The sequence below is a fragment of the Oncorhynchus tshawytscha genome, unplaced genomic scaffold (assembly GCF_018296145.1).
Source record: "Oncorhynchus tshawytscha isolate Ot180627B unplaced genomic scaffold, Otsh_v2.0 Un_contig_6530_pilon_pilon, whole genome shotgun sequence".
NCBI classification, from domain to species: domain Eukaryota; kingdom Metazoa; phylum Chordata; class Actinopteri; order Salmoniformes; family Salmonidae; genus Oncorhynchus; species Oncorhynchus tshawytscha.
The window spans coordinates 35,601-53,553 of record NW_024608579.1 but is presented as its reverse complement, the minus strand read 5'-3'; the positions used below and the strand labels follow the sequence as shown (position 1 = coordinate 53,553).

At 46.9% G+C, this 17,953-nt stretch overlaps 1 pseudogene; it reads right to left on the bottom strand.

Annotated features, from left to right (window-relative positions):
- Window positions 1-1,773: 1,773 nt before the first annotated feature.
- Window positions 1,774-17,535, bottom strand: LOC112239939 (annotated as a pseudogene).
- Window positions 17,536-17,953: the final 418 nt, after the last annotated feature.

Here is a 17,953-nt window from a genome sequence, read left to right as displayed (position 1 = left end):
TAATAAATGGACTAATAGTGGAGACACTTCAACATAAAGAATCTAACAGTAGGCTATACTAAATTATATAATAATACATGGACTAATAGTGGAGACACTTCAACATAAAGAATCTAACAGTAGGCTATACTAAATAATATAATAATACATGGACTAATAATGGAGACACTTCAACATAAAGAATCTAACAGTAGGCTATACTAAATTATATAATAATACATGGACTAATAATGGAGACACTTCAACATAAAGAATCTAACAGTAGGCTATACTAAATAATATAATAATACATGGACTAATAATGGAGACACTTCAACATAAAGAATCTAACAGTAGGCTATACTAAATTATATAATAATACAAGGACTAATAATGGAGACACTTCAACATAAAGAATCTAACAGTAGGCTATACTAAATAATATAATAATAAATGGACTAATAATGGAGACACTTCAACATAAAGAATCTAACAGTAGGCTATACTAAATAATATAATAATACAAGGACTAATAATGGAGACACTTCAACATAAAGAATCTAACAGTAGGCTATACTAAATTATATAATAATACAAGGACTAATAATGGAGACACTTCAACATAAAGAATCTAACAGTAGGCTATACTAAATAATATAATAATACAAGGACTAATAATGGAGACACTTCAACATAAAGAATCTAACAGTAGGCTATACTAAATTATATAATAATACAAGGACTAATAGTGGAGACACTTCAACATAAAGAATCTAACAGTAGGCTATACTAAATAATATAATAATACATGGACTAATAGTGGAGACACTTCAACATAAAGAATCTAACAGTAGGCTATACTAAATTATATAATAATACATGGACTAATAATGGAGACACTTCAACATAAAGAATCTAACAGTAGGCTATACTAAATTATATAATAATACATGGACTAATAGTGGAGACACTTCAACATAAAGAATCTAACAGTAGGCTATACTAAATTATATAATAATACATGGACTAATAATGGAGACACTTCAACATAAAGAATCTAACAGTAGGCTATACTAAATAATATAATAATACATGGACTAATAATGGAGACACTTCAACATAAAGAATCTAACAGTAGGCTATACTAAATTATATAATAACTAAAGCAAAAATACAATGAATGTATAGAATGTGGTGGAGGCTGGTGGGAGGAGCTATAGGAGGACTGGCTCATTGTATTGGCTGGAAGGGAATGAATGTATAGAATGTGGTGGAGGCTGGTGGGAGGAGCTATAGGAGGACTGGCTCATTGTATTGGCTGGAAGGGAAGAATGTATAGAATGTGGTGGAGGCTGGTGGGAGGAGCTATAGGAACTGGCTCAATATTGGCTGGAAGGGAATGAATGTATAGAATGTGGTGGAGGCTGGTGGGAGGAGCTATAGGAGGACTGGCTCATTGTATTGGCTGGAAGGGAATGAATGTATAGAATGTGGTGGAGGCTGGTGGGAGGAGCTATAGGAGGACTGGCTCATTGTATTGGCTGGAAGGGAAGAATGTATAGAATGTGGTGGAGGCTGGTGGGAGGAGCTATAGGAGGACTGGCTCATTGTATTGGCTGGAAGGGAATGAATGTATAGAATGTGGTGGAGGCTGGTGGGAGGAGCTATAGGAGGCCATGTTACCCAAACACCATGTTGCCCAAAACCCCATGTTACCCAAACACCATGTTTCTCTGGTGGTATAAAACAAACTAAATTAATAATGGTGGTTGCAGTCACTCCTTTTAAATTTCGTCCAAGGTTCTAGAAAGATAAACTAATTCTGAAGGTGTTATTAAAATTAGAACCACTTCAGGTTTGTCACCACATTTTAAACACCAGTCCACTGCTGACCATCGATTTAAAACACAAAACTGACCTAAGATCAGCATGTAGGGTCAGCTTCATTCTACTCCTACTCCGTCCCCTGGGCTGCTCTCTCCTCTCCCGGTCCAGCTTCAGCTCTGGAGCTCAGAGAGACCATCTCCATGGCATTGACATAAAGATCCATGCTGCTCACCCTGTTCACTCTCTTCTGCCTCCTGGTGGGCTAGGGAGACACAGCACCAACAGTCAGACATTAACTCTCTAGTATCTCCATTCTCTCCCTCTCACCCTCTAGTTTAAATGACTTGTAACGTCTGAGTAAATGTCTTTACCTTGTAGTACAGGTAGGAGGTGGTGATGGATGTCAGTAGGATCAGCAGCACTACAACGTGTCTGATGATGAAGGCTGGCAGAGGAGAGGCTGCAAACAGAAACACCTTTGATGAGGGGACTGATCATCATCACATAGATCTGTGGGAAATCTGTCAATGACAAAGTTATAAGTCTGGTTCATGTTCAGTTACCTGTGATGGTGAGGGGGAGGAGCTCACTCTCAGAGGAGAAATTATGAGAGAAAACATAATTCTCATAAACACAGATGTAGGTCCCTTGGTGGGAGTCATCTGCAGCAGGGAAGAGGAAGGCAGCAGAGTGATTGACAGCTGGCTGGGTCTGGGTTCTGTTGGAGCCGGTGAACGTGAGGAGGAAGGAGCCTCCTGGGTACTGTGGCTGAGTGGAGCAGGTGATGGTGAAGTTGTAGCCCCTGAACATCTCAGGCCCCTGGTGGCCCCTGAAGACCCCTCCCATTGGGTCAGTCAGGAAGATATCAGGCTGGACCAGGAGATCTGTAACAATAAAAGAGAACAAGAAAAACCTCTTCAACTAGTTTCCTATAGATATGACAATAACATCAGCATGTAACAGTGCCAGCCACCCTCCCTCACAGGGCAACATGAGTAGTGGGCCTACAGTCACTGAGACAACATATGTTGATATCAGGCTGAAGCAGGACATCTGGAACAAGAGGAGAGAAAAAGAAAACGTAGCTCCTCAACTACTTTCCTCATTTAGATGTGACAATAACATGACATGTGACAGTGGTAGTGAGTAGAGACGTTCACTGAGATAACACTCAAATACAAAAGCATTCTGGGATATTTAAGTTGTATTTGATTCCTACTTGACTGAGTGATCTATTTAGTAAAGCAGACTGACAAGCTAAACAGTCATCATGAGAGGTGCAGAGGAAGTTGTATGAATGAAGGAAATCAGTTGAATATAATTATAATATGTTGATATTTCCTGAGCAGATCACTGTGAGTCCAGGAAGGAGATATAATACATGGACAAAAGTATGTGGAACTCAGCAGTGAGTTTTACAACAGAGGATTATTTTTACGCTCTACGTGGTTCAACACTCGGTCCGTTCTGTGAGCTTGTGTTGTCTACCACTTCACGGCTGAGCCGTTGTTGCTCCTAGATGTTCCACGTTGAAATTCACTGACATCTTCAGTAAGGACATTTTACTGCCGATGTTTGTCTATGGAGATTGCATGGCTGTGTGCTCAATTTTATACACCTGTCAGGTGTGGCTGAAATAGCCGAATCCACAAATGTCCACATACTTTTGGCCATATAGTGTATCTTGTTATTACCTGAGCAGATCACTGTGAGTCCAGGAAGGAGATCATAACTTCTTCTAACACTCCCTCAGTGAAGACTCAGACCCAGAACAGGAAACTCTAAACCCTCTAGTGGTGTTTCCAGGTGGTACTGAAACAGTGGAGCCACAACCCAGCTGTCTACACACTACTGCAGCTACATCCCTCTGGTCCCTGTCCTCAGCTCCCACAGTCCTCCACTCTCCCTGGTCGTACCACTCCACTCCACCAGCACAGCGACTGCCTCCTCCCACCAGCCTCACATCATCAGGCTCTGAGAAAAGAAAAGAGAGAGACAGTAATATTACTATTTTCTCACTAAAACACACCTATATTGTCTCTCATATTCTTCACTCCAGGTGAGAAACAATGTTGATTGAGTGACAAACTGTTTCTTACCTGAGCAGGTGAGTCCAACAGCATTACCAGGTAGGCAGGTGTTGTGTTTTCTGTCTGAGGTGTCACAGTCCAGGAGAAGGGACTCTTTGCCTTTACACTGGAACTCTTTATCCCAGGTCTGACCCTCACCTTCTCCATAGAGCCCCCCCCTGTAGAGCTGCAGGAGCCCCACAGCCAACATCCCTACAGACTACCTCTGCATCCTGCCGGTCAAAGTCAGCTTCACACACTGAGGCCCAGGACTGATTGGACTTCACCTCCACTCTCCCAGAGCAGAGACCAGCTCCATCCACAAGCCGCACAGACTCTGGAGAAAAAGAGTTGGTTGAACATTCAATCAGTTTTGTTGATGACACTGTCAAGGACTAAACACAAATATGTTGGATAAAAGATTGTAGTTTGCTATGTTTGATACTGTAAGAGGTAGAAATGGGTTCTTAGTCACTCAGGATCGGGTTGGGAATAATGCAGGCAGGAGAGACAGGAATAAGTTCACTTCACTTTATAGAAAATAAACAGCTGGACATCCATCAGGCAGCTTCACTTCAGTACCATCTGAACTACAATGATCTGCCCATGAACATCTCCCATAAACCAATATGACAAACACAAATATAATGTTTAAATACATCTGACATCTCTCCCTCTATTTAAATGAAATAAAAACACATAAAACATGATACATGGTAATATTATATAATGTATAAATAAATCTCTCAATATGACCAGTCTCTTACCTGAACAGGTCACATGATGATAATATCCACCATCACAGACACCAGGTCCTCCTATGATGTCACACTGTCTAATAGAAGACTCATCTCCACTACAAATACTAAATAGTCTGACTCCTCTTCTTCCATCTTCAATCAGAGGTCCTCTAGATTCAGATACAGGATTCCCACAGTCCATCTCTCTACACACAACCTTAACATCTCTCCTCATTCCCCACCACCTAAAACATACACCTGTCCACTCTCCTCTGTAGAAGACTTCCACTGTCCCAGAACAGGAAGTGGTCCCATCCACCAGTCTGACTGAGTCTTCAGCTGTAAACAGCAGAGAGGAAAACACAGTGGTGAGGACAGATGATGACAGTGATTCTGTTATTCTAACAGCAGTGATGCTTTGTGGTTGACAAGTATTAGTAGTTCCATAAAACACTACTTGTTATTGGGGTTTAGAATGGTTTGTATGGACACATGAATTTCTCCATGTGGGATAATAAAGTTGACTAATATTGAACTGCTATAATCACTGTAGATTTATACTCTACCTACCTGGTGGACTGACGCTTTGAGCCTGGAGATCTGAGGAGAAAGAGAGAGACAGAGGAGAAAGAGAGAGAGAGAGACACAGAGACAGAGAGAAACAAAGGAGAAAGGGAGGAGTCAGAGGAAGAGAGAGACAGAGGTTAAATGAACATCAACATGACCTTTCATGATGTGATGGGAAGACAGACAGAGGAGAAGAGTGTTTGGTTACATAGTGAGACAGATGACACTGAGACAGAGAAAACAGCAAACATTCAAGGTGTTTAGAGAGTCAGACCCACAGAGATAACAGAGGTTAAATGAACATCAACATGACCTTTCATGATGTGATGGGGAAGACAGGCTTCTCGTTGGTATGGTGCAACAACACCCATGTGTACATACACTATATATACTGTTCTGCCTGCGGCTATGGAACCCTGACCTGTTCACCGGAGGTACTTCCTGTCCCAGACCTGCTGTTTTCAACTCTCTAGAGACAGCAGGAGCGGTAGAGATACTCTGAATGACCGGCTATGAAAAGACAACTGTCATTTACTCCTGAGGTGCTGACCTGTTGCACCCTGGACAACCACTGTGATTATTATTATTTGACACTGCTGGTCATTTCTGAACGTTTGAACATCTTGGGTTTTAGGTTTCAGTACAGCACTTTGTGACATCAGCTGATGTAAGAAGTAAATACATAAATAAATGTGATTTGATGACAGATTTTGGTGACAATATAATAAACCACACAGTATCTAGAACTACACAATTATTACATATTTACTGACTAGAAATATAATAACCCTTCACAGTATCTAGAACTACACAATTATTAAATATTTACTGACTAGAAATATAATAACACAGTATCTAGAACTACACAGTATCTAGAACTACACAATTATTACATATTTACTGACTAGAAATATAATAACCCTTCACAGTATCTAGAACTACACAATTATTAAATATTTACTGACTAGAAATATAATAAACCACACAGTATCTAGAACTACACAATTATTAAATATTTACTGACTAGAAATATAATAAACCACACAGTATCTAGAACTACACAATTATTAAATATTTACTGACTAGAAATATAATAAACCACACAGTATCTAGAACTACACAATTATTAAATATTTACTGACTAGAAATATAATAAACCACACAGTATCTAGAACTACACAATTATTAAATATTTACTGACTAGAAATATAATAAACCCACACAGTATCTAGAACTACACAATTATTAAATATTTACTGACTAAAATAAATAAACATCACAGTATCTAGAACTATCTGACCACCGTGACTGATAAAAAACGGAGAAAATAATTGACAATTTACAGACTGAGTGAGTTTAGCCTTGCTATTGAGAGAGGTAGGCAGAGAGAAGACAGGCTATGTGCCCACTGCCCACAAAATGAGTTGGATACTGAGCTGTACTTCCTAACCTCCTGACAAATGTACAACGATATAAGAGACACATATTTCCCTCAGATTACAAAGACCCCAAAATAATTTGAAAACAAATATAATATTGTTATCTGTTAGGTAAAATACCACAGTGTGCAATCATGTCAGCAGAATGTGTGACCTGTTGTGATGAGAACAGGGTAACCAGTGGAGAACAAACACCACAGTAAATAAAACCTAGGACTAGATTTATCACTTTAGTTCATTTCCCTTGACATTTGTACTTCTACTTTTGTACACACAGCTCACACTCTCCTACACACCAGCTGGCTGAGAGGGCCCTAGTGGAGCCAGCTGGCTGAGAGGGCCCTAGTGGAGCCAGCTGGCTGAGAGGGCCCTAGTGGAGCCAGGCTGGCTGAGAGGGCCCTAGTGGAGCCGGCTGGCTGAGAGGGCCCTAGTGGAGCCGGCTGGCTGAGAGGGCCCTAGTGGAGCCAGCTGGCTGAGAGGGCCCTAGTGGAGCCAGGCTGGTTGAGAGGGCCCTAGTGGAGCCAGGCTGGTTGAGAGGGCCCTAGTGGAGCCAGCTGGTTGAGAGGGCCCTAGTGGAGCCAGATGGCTGAGAGGGCCCTAGTGGAGCCAGGCTGGTTGAGAGGGCCCTAGTGGAGCCAGCTGGCTGAGAGGGCCCTAGTGGAGCCAGCTGACTGAGAGGGCCCTAGTGTGAGCCGAAGATGAGAGGGCCCTAGTGAGAGCAGGGCTGAGAGGGGGCCCTAGTGGAGCCTGATGGCTGAGAGGGCCCTGTGGAGCCCTAGGCTGGCTGACTGAGAGGGCCCTAGTGGAGCCAGCTGACTGAGAGGGCCCTAGTGGAGCCAGAGGGCCCTGAGCCAGCTGGCTGAGAGGGCCCTAGTGGAGCTGGCTGAGAGGGCCCTAGTGGAGCCGGCTGGCTGAGAGGGCCCTAGTGGAGCCAGCTGGCTGAGAGGGCCCTAGTAGTGCAGCTGGCTGAGGGCTGAGAGGGCCCCTAGTGGAGCCAGCTGGCTGAGAGGGCCCTAGTGGAGCCAGCTGGCTGAGAGGGCCCTAGTGGAGCCAGCTGGCTGAGAGGGCCCTAGTGGAGCCAGGAGAAGGCTGAGAGGGCCCTAGTGGAGCCAGGCTGGCTGAGAGGGCCCTAGAGGAGCCAGCTGGCTGAGAGGGCCCTAGTGGAGCCAGGCTGAGAGGGCCCTAGTGGAGCTGGCTGAGAGGGCCCTAGTGGAGCTGAGGCTGGGAGCTGAGAGGGCCCTAGTGGAGCCAGGCTGGCTTGAGAGGGCCCTAGTGTAACCAGATGGCTGAGAGGGCCCTAGTGGAGCCGGCTGGCTGAGAGGGCCCTAGAGGAGCCAGCTGGCTGAGAGGGCCCTAGTGGAGCCAGGTGGCTGAGAGGGCCCTAGTGGAGCCAGGCTGGCTGAGAGGGCCCTAGAGGAGCCAGGCTGGCTGAGAGGGCCCTAGTGGAGCCAGCTGGCTGAGAGGGCCCTAGTGGAGCAGGCTGGCTGAGAGGGCCCTAGAGGAGCAGGCTGGCTGAGAGTGCCCTAGTGGAGCAGGCTGGCTGAGAGGGCCCTAGAGGAGCCAGCCGTCTGAGAGGGCCTAAGTGGAACCATCTAGCTGAGAGGGCCCTAGTGGAGCCAGCTGGCTGAGAGGGCCCTAGTGGAGCCAGCTGGCTGAGAGGGCCCTAGTGGAGCCAGCTGGCTGAGAGGGCCCTAGTGGAGCCAGCTGGCTGAGAGGGCCCTAGTGGAGCCAGGCTGGCTGAGAGGGCCCTAGTGGAGCCGGCTGGCTGAGAGGGCCCTAGTGGAGCCAGCTGGCTGAGAGGGCCCTAGTGGAGCCAGCTGGCTGAGAGGGCCCTAGTGGAGCCAGCTGGCTGAGAGGGCCCTAGTGGAGCCGGCTGAGCTGAGAGGGCCCTAGTGGAGCCGGCTGGCTGAGAGGGCCCTAGTGGAGCCGGCTGGCTGAGAGGGCCCTAGTGGAGCCAGCTGGCTGAGAGGGCCCTAGTGGAGAGGGGGCTGGTGGAGCCAGCTGGCTGAGAGGGCCCTAGTGGAGCCGGCTGGCTGAGAGGGCCCAAGTGGAGCCAGCTGGTTGAGAGGGCCCTAGTGGAGCCAGCTGGTTGAGAGGGCCCTAGTGGAGCCAGCTGGTTGAGAGGGCCCTATAGGAGCCAGCTGGCTGAGAGGGCCCTAGTGGAGCCGGCTGGCTGAGAGGGCCCTAGTGGAGCCGGCTGGCTGAGAGGGCCCTAGTGGAGCCGGCTGGCTGAGAGGGCCCTAGTGGAGCCGGCTGGCTGAGAGGGCCCTAGTGGAGCCAGCTGGCTGAGAGGGCCCTAGTGGAGCCGGCTGGCTGAGAGGGCCCTAGTGGAGCCGGCTGGCTGAGAGGGCCCTAGTGGAGCCGGCTGGCTGAGAGGGCCCTAGTGGAGCCAGCTGGCTGAGAGGGCCCTAGTGGAGCCGGCTGGCTGAGAGGGCCCTAGTGGAGCCAGGCTGGCTGAGAGGGCCCTAGTGGAGCCAGCTGGCTGAGAGGGCCCTAGTGGAGCCAGGCTGGCTGAGAGGGCCCTAGTGGAGCCAGGCTGGCTGAGAGGGCCCTAGTGGAGCCGCTGGCTGAGAGGGCCCTAGTGCCAGCTGGCTGAGAGGAGGGCCCTAGTGGAGCCCTTCCTTTACTCTTTCTCCTTCCCTTCTCTCTCTCTCTCTCCTCCCCCTCTCTCTCTCTCTCTCTCCCCCCTCTCTCCCCCTCCCTCTCTCTCTGGAGCCAGCTCCCCTCTTCCCCTCCCTCTCTCTCTCTCCACCCCCTCTCCCCTCTCTCTCTCTCCACTCTCTCTCTCTCTGCTCACCCCATCTCTCTCTCTCTCTCATCTCTCTTCTCTCTCTCTCTCATTTCTCTCTCTTCTTGACATATAGTGTTGAACCTGTTGATCTTGACTCAGCTCATAGACCTCATCTCACCCTACACCCCTCTTCTCCTCTAACATAACATAATATAATATATATATAATACATAATATATACTCTCAGTCCTTTACATAGAGACGGATACAATCAATCAATGACACACTGAATATACAACAGTCAGATGCATGACACCATCACAACATAACTGACATTAGTGCCTGTCCCCAGATGGACAGTTAGACTACAGTAAAGTACATTTACAGGTGATCACATCATTGTCCTGCTTTGAGACACATTTTTACTGTCTGCTTCCAGTTGTATGTTATTTTACTAACCCTGCAAATTATAATATATCTTACAATATTAAATCATATCTCAGTAACTGTCACAAGTGTATATCAGTATAAGAGCATCCTACCTGTGCTCCACAACAGGGTCATCAGTACCACTGCAGGTATCATATCTGTCTCTAACTGGGGCTCCACAGTCTGCTGTCATAAAGAGTGGACTGAAGAGTGGAAAATACTGCTAGGCTATATGACTTCTCTCTCATTATGTCCTAACTTCAATGATGTGAGATTAACTTCTTAGCAACTTATCTTGGATCAGTGGTTGAACACACTACAGCAAACTGACATGTTAAAAAAACTCCACAGGAAACTGCTGACAGAGCAGCAACGTTACACATAGTGTCCTATAATATCACCTCTAACTTTCTACTGCTTGAGTTCACCTCTTATAGAATATTGGCTTAATGTTCCAGCACCTAAATATAAACAGTACCAGCACCCAAAATGAGTACTGATGAGGTCTCATGTTAGAGCAGGAGAAGGGGGGATGTGGTGTAGAAGCTAGAGGTCTGTTACCCAAGTCAACTCAACAGGCCTGATGCTGTATGTCAGGGTCAGGCTGGGCTGGGCCAAGAGAGGAACAGGTTACTGGTTATGATGACATCACTGGTGAGAAGTCAGTGATGAAAAGATATTCATTTGATTTAAATGTTTGTCTCTCTCTCCCTCTCCCCTGTCTCCTCCTCAGTCTGTCAGTGAGTAAGAACTATCTCTCTCTCTCTCTCTCTCTCCCTCCTCTCTCTGTCTCCAACCTCTGTCATCACTCAGTGAGATAGTGAGGGCCTTAGTGACTATCTCTCTCTAGTCTCCTCCTCCCCTCAGTCTGTCAGTGAGAGTCTGTCAGTGATGAAGTAGTCTGTCTGTCTCCTCCCCTGTCTCCTCTCTCAGTCTGTCAGTGAGTGGAGGGGTGACTATATCTCTCTCTCTCTGGTGGGGCCTGGACTCCTCTGTCTCCCCAGTCTGTCAGTGAGTAAGTCTCCATCTGGGAACTCTCTCCTGGGACATAGTCTGACTAGAACATCCCTCCTGTCTGTCTCCTTCTGAGAGGAGAAAATGAGTCTGGATCATCAGTGAAGAAGTCTCCCAGCTCTGTCAGTGTCAAAAATATCTCTCTCTCTCTCTCCCCCCTGTCTCCTCCTCAAAGAGTGGTCAGGGTAAGAACTAAGTCTTAAACTAGTCTCTCCTGCCCTCTGTCCCCAAGCACTGACTCTGGACATGTCTAACAGAATATGTGGACAGCTCAAATAGTGAGCCCTGAACCTGGTGTCTGGTTGACTGTAAACTCTCCTTCCAGACTCAGCATCAAACATCTCCTGTCTGAATCTGACAAAGTTGTCAGTGAATCTCTGTCTGATGGGCCTTGGTGGACTCGGAACAAAGTTCCTTCACTCAGCTGCTGCTCACATCATTGACCCTTGTAAAACTGACTCTCCTACCGATCCTCCTTGGCAATGTCATTGTACAAAATGTCTGAGGCAACAATGGACTCAACCATCTCATGGATCCTCTCAGTCTGCTCACAGAGCCGTTGACCATGTCATGAGGTCAAAGCCTTATATGAAATCTGATCTGGACTCATTCACCACTGAATGAGGCTCTGTATGCTGACCATCAAGTTGGCTGGACTGGATGCTCAACCATCATGAAACCCACTGGCTCCATGTCATGGAGGCAAGTCCCATCTAGTGTAAAGTCTCCCCCTGGACTGTGAGCTCCAGCTCAGCTGGTCAGGGCCTCTGCAACAGCTGAGGACTGATGAAGCTCCAGCAGGTGTGTTCTCTCTGGTCACCATGTTGCACCCACTGAGGCTGTGGAGCACAATGACAGCAGAAGGAAATGCCAATGACTGGAATGAACTGGAGGCTCTCAAACTGGAATGGGGCTCTTATCTCCTTCACTTCCCAGAGGACCATTTAAGCTGAAATGTTGACTGTCAGAGCAGTTCACAGTGATTTAGCTGCACCTGTACATAGCCCAAGGCTATGGGTTTTGCCCATCAACTACCTGGAGAGATGTTGGTCCCCTACTGCTCTTTATTTATTTTGACCATCCTGGCAGGCCTGAGTGTTGATTTCTGATTTCTAAATCTATCTAACATCAGCATCCAATGAAAATTCTGACCATCTCATCCAGCCTTTCTTTGACAATCTGTTGGTCTACTTGCTGGTTCCTGAGCTGAGCCCCGGTCACACTGTGTGAAGTTACTTGGTGACATTTACTTGAGCTAGTTGTAAAACTACTTAACTGATATTGTCCCTTACTGTGCTACAACCTCTCATTGAATTTTTGGATGTATTGAAACCCTTCTGAGCTATATTCATTTACCGACTCCCTGGTATGCCCTGCATGGCCTTTTCCCTGCATCCTTTACCTCCCTCTATCATCTTCCCTTTCTCACTGTACTCACACTAGACAACCCCTTCTCCTGTACTATTGACATGACATGTTTCTTTTAGCTCCATGTGTAACTCTGTGTCACATGTACTCTGTCTGAACTGCTTTGGAGTTTCCCCATCTGGCTAGTCCCCAGAATCCCCTGAGTTCTCAGTCCCCCGTCAATTCTAAACTCAGTCTCAAAATTTATCTTCTCAACTCATGAAAGGTTAAATAAAGGTGAAATAAATAAATGTCCTTGCTTCAGGGCTTAGAGTTGCAGGCAGTTAGATTTGAGTTTGTCATTTTAGGCGAAAATTGAAAAAAAAGGGGCCAATCCTTAAGAGTTTCAGAGATTAAGAGTCTCTACTTAAGAGTCTATTTAAGAGTCTCTCTCGCCAAAGGCAGAGAGAATACAGGCTATGTGCCCACTGCCCACAAAATAAGGTGGACATTGAGCTGAACCTCCTGTTTAATGTAGTACGATATAGGAGACATCATTTTCTCTCCGCATACAAGGACCCCAAAATCATTTGAAAAAGAACATGTAATATTGACAAGCTCCTGTATCTGTCAGGTGAAATACCACAGTGTGTAATCATGTCAGCAGAATGTGTGACCTGTTGTGATGAGAACAGGGGAACCAGTGGAGAACAAACACCACAGTAAATAAAACCTAGCCCTGTTCCATGAGTCTCCCTCTAGATCGACTGGACGATTTATCACTTTAGTTCATTTCCCTTGACATTTGTACATTTTTCTCACTTCTCACTTTTGCAGACAAAACTGGCTGAGACTCCTGGAGCAGTGAAGAGGGCACCAGGCTGGCTGAGAGGGCCTAGTGGAGCCAGGCTGGCTGAGAGGGCCAGTGGAGCCGGCTGGAGGGCCCTAGTGGAGCAGGCTGGTTGAGAGGGCCCTAGTGGAGCAGGCTGGCTGAGAGGGCCCTGTGGAGCCTGGTGAGAGGGCCCTAGTGGAGCCAGGCTGGTTGACCCCTAGTGGAGCCTCCCTTGGCTGAGGGGGCCCTAGTGGAGCCTGAGAGGGCCCAGTGGAGCCTCTCTCCCCCTGGCTGAGAGGGCCCTATCCCTAGGCCCTGAGAGGGCCCTAGTCTGAGAGGGCACTCCCTGGAGGGGCCCTGTGGAGCCCTGGCTGAGAGGGCCCTAGTGGAGCCGGCTGGCTGAGAGGGCCCTAGTGGAGCCTCTCCCTAGTCTGGCTGAGAGGGCCCTGTGGAGCCCCTGAGAGGGCCCTCCTGGCTGAGAGGGCCCTAGTGGAGCCCCCTCTGGCTGTCCAGCTGGCTGAGAGGGCCCTCCCTCCCAGTTGGCCCATGTCCTCCTCTCTCCCCCTCCCTCTCTCTCTCCCATCTCTGTCCCCTCCCTCTCTCTCTCTCTCTCTCCCATCTCTCTCTCCCCCCTCCTCTCTCTCTCTCTCTCTCTCTCTCTCTCTCTCTCACTCTCTCTTCGTGACGTATAGTGTTGAACCTGTTGATCTTGACTCAGCTCATAGACCTCTATCATCTACACCCCTCCCTTCTCCTACTCTAACATAACACCAATATAATATATAATACATCATATATACTCTCATTCATTTACATAGAGACAGATACAATCAATCAATGACACACTGAATATACAACAGTCAGATGCATGACACCATCACAACTTAACTGACATTAGTGCCTGTCCCCAGATGGACAGTTAGACTACAGTAAAGTACATTTACAGGTGATCACATCATTGTCCTGCTTTGAGACACATTTTTACTGTCTGCTTCCAGTTGTATGTTATTTTACTAACCCTGCAAATTATAATATATCTTACAACATCAAAACATATCTCAGTAACTGTCACAAGTGTCTATCAACATAACAGCATCCTACCTGTGCTCCACAACAGGGTCATCAGTACCACTGCAGGTATCATATCTGCCTCTAACTGGGGCTCCACAGTCTGCTGTCAAAAAGAGTGGACTGAAGAGTGGAAAATACTGCTAGGCTATATGACTTCTATATCATTATGTCCTAACGTCAATGATGTGAGATTAACTTCTTAGCAACTTATCTTGGATCAGTGGTTGAACACACTACAGCAAACTGACATGTTAAAAAAACTCCACAGGAAACTGCTGACAGAGCAGCAACATTTCACATAGTGTCCTATAATATCACCTCTAACTTTCTACTGCTTGAGTTCACCTCTTATAGAATATTGGCTTAATGTTCCAGCACCTAAATATAAACAGTACCAGCACCCAAAATGAGTACTGATGAGGTCTCATGTTAGAGCAGGAGAAGGGGGGATGTGGTGTAGAAGCTAGAGGTCTGTTACCCAAGTCAACTCAACAGGCCTGATGCTATATGTCAGGGTCAGGCTGGGCTGGGCCAAGAGAGGAACAGGTTACTGGTTATGATGACATCACTGGTGAGAAGTGAGAGGAGAGGAGAGGTGGAGAGGGGAGAGGGGAGAGAGGAGAGGAGAGGAGAGGAGAGGGAGAGAGGGGAGAGGAGAGAGGAGAGGAGAGGAGAGAGAGAGGAGAGGGAGAGGGAGAGGAGAGAGGAGGAGAGAGAGGGGGAGAGGGAGAGGAGAGGGGAGAGGGGTGGAGAAGGGGAGAGGAGAAGAGGAGAGAGGAGAGGGGAGGGAGAAAAGGAGAAAGGAGGAGAGGGGTAGAAAGGGAGAGGAGAGAGATAAGAGGAGAATGGGAGAAGGGTTTGTCACACCGTTCCACTCAGAGGACTCTACTTTTTGTTATCAAGTGGGCGTTTCCACTGTATTTAGTAAACCAGTCATTTCAGAGAAGGGAAGTGAACAAGTGCACACTTCAGGAGAAAGGAGAGATATTTGGGACAATGCTTCTTTCAAGTCAACAGTTCTGTGTTTGTGACACCAGATTACCACCTAGTGGCCGTAAGAGGAACTGTCCTGTCAGTGTGTTTTTACTGCTGGCTCAAAACAACACATGACCTGCAAACAGGATATGATTCATGTGTGAGTACTAAAAGCATATGAATATAGTATATTATAGTATATTTATTATATATGTGGGTCTGATAAGTCAACACTCTTAATGTTTGCTGTTTTATCACTCAGAAGAACATTGGACACTATGTAACCAAACACATGTGAAACCTCATGATATGAGTGATAAGAAGTGTTTAAAAAGGTGAGTTCTGAACCCTGTAGACGACTGCACTACTTCTGAAGAAGACCAGAGTCATTTCAGAATGAAGACTGCTATAGTTCTGAATGTGTTGCTGTTCTGTCTGTCTGGGGCCTGGACTCAGGGAGAGAGTGGAGGGGTGACAGGTAGGTAGGTAGGTAGGTCTGTCTGTCTGGGGTGTTTATCTGGAAAGAGTAAATAACATAACAGCAACATCATCTGAGCTCACATCAACTGTACACTGAGTTGACAAAACATTAGGAACACCTTCCTGATATTCAGTTGGACCCCCACCTTTTGACCTTTGACATGTTGACTCCAAAGCTTCCTACACTTGTGTCCAGTTGGCTGGATGATAAGATAAAGACCTGAAGCTCACATCAACTGTACACTGAGTTGGTTCTTGAAAGAGAAACTAATTCTGAACTTGTTATTAAAATTAGAACCACTTCAGGTTTGTCACCACATTTTAAACACCAGTCCACTGCTGACCATCGATTTAAAACACAAAACTGACCTAAGATCAGCATGTAGGGTCAGCTTCATTCTACTCCGTCCCCTGGGCTGCTCTCTCCTCTCCCGGTCCAGCTTCAGCTCTGGAGCTCAGAGAGACCATCTCCATGGCATTGACATAAAGATCCATGCTGCTCACCCTGTTCACTCTCTTCTGCCTCCTGGTGGGCTAGGGAGACACAGCACCAACAGTCAGACATTTACTCTCTAGTATCTCCATTCTCTCCCTCCCTCTCCCCCTCACCCTCTCCCTCCAGTTTAAATGACTTGTAACGTCTGAGTAAATGTCTTTACCTTGTAGTACAGGTAGGAGGTGGTGATGGTTGTCAGTAGGATCAGCAGCACTACAACGTGTCTGATGATGAAGGCTGGCAGAGGAGAGGCTGCAAACAGAAATACCTTTGATGAGGGGACTGAACATCATCACATAGATCTGTGGGAAATCTGTCAATGACAAAGTTATAAGTCTGGTTCATGTTCAGTTACCTGTGATGGTGAGGGAGAGGAGCTCACTCTCAGAGGAGAAGTTATGAGAGAAAACATAATTGTCATAAACACAGCTGTAGTTCCCTTGGTGGGAGTCATCTGCAGCAGGGAAGAGGAAGGCAGCAGAGTGATTGACAGCTGGCTGGGTCTGGGTTCTGTTGGAGCCGGTGAACGTGAGGAGGAATAAGCCTCCTGGGTACTGTGGCTGAGTGGAGCAGGTGATGGTGAAGCTGTAGCCCCTGAACACATCAGGCCCCTGGTGGCCCCTGGAGACCCCTCCCATTGAGTCAGTCAGGAAGATATCAGGCTGGACCAGGTGATCTGTAACAATAAAAGAGAACAAGATAAACCTCTTCAACTAGTTTCCTATAGATATGACAATAACATCAGCATGTAACAGTGCCAGCCACCCTCCCTCACAGGGCAACATGAGTAGTGGGCCTACAGTCACTGAGACAACATATGTTGATATCAGGCTGAAGCAGGACATCTGGAACAAGAGGAGAGAAAAAGAAAACGTAGCTCCTCAACTACTTTCCTCATTTAGATGTGACAATAACATGACATGTGACAGTGGTAGTGAGTAGAGACGTTCACTGAGGTAACACTCACATACAAAAGCATTCTGGGATATTTAAGTTGTATTAGATTTAAGGACTCCTGTTGAACAGGTACGTAGGGTATATAGTCACCCTGTGATGGTGTTGATTGGGTTGGTGTGGTACTAGGTAGACTTGAGGTGTTATATTCAGAGGTGATGTCTCTCTCTTGGAGTCTGGCTGAGGTGTTGATGGTAGGATCAGAGGTGATGTCACTCTCTTGGAGTCTGGCTGAGATGTTGATGGTAGGATCAGAGGTGATGTCACAATCTTGGAGTCTGGCTCAGGTGTTGATGGTAGGATCAGAGGTGATGTCACAATCTTGGAGTCTGGCTCAGGTGTTGATGGTAGGATCAGAGGTGATGTCTCTCTCTTGGAGTCTGGCTGAGGTGTTGATGGTAGGATCAGAGGTGATGTCTCTCTCTTGGAGTCTGGCTGAGGTGTTGATGGTAGGATCAGAGGTGATGTCTCTCTCTTGGAGTCTGGCTGAGGTGTTGATGGTAGGATCAGAGGTGATGTCTCTCTCTTGGAGTCTGGCTGAGGTGTTGATGGTAGGATCAGAGGTGATGTCACAATCTTGGAGTCTGGCTGAGGTGTTGATGGTAGGATCAGAGGTGATGTCACAATCTTGGAGTCTGGCTCAGGTGTTGATGGTAGGATCAGAGGTGATGTCTCTCTCTTGGAGTCTGGCTGAGGTGTTGATGGTAGGATCAGAGGTGATGTCTCTCTCTTGGAGTCTGGCTGAGGTGTTGATGGTAGGATCAGAGGTGATGTCTCTCTCTTGGAGTCTGGCTGAGGTGTTGATGGTAGGATCAGAGGTGATGTCTCTCTCTTGGAGTCTGGCTGAGGTGTTGATGGTAGGATCAGAGGTGATGTCTCTCTCTTGGAGTCTGGCTGAGGTGTTGATGGTAGGATCAGAGGTGATGTCTCTCTCTTGGAGTCTGGCTGAGGTGTTGATGGTAGGATCAGAGGTGATGTCTCTCTCTTGGAGTCTGGCTGAGGT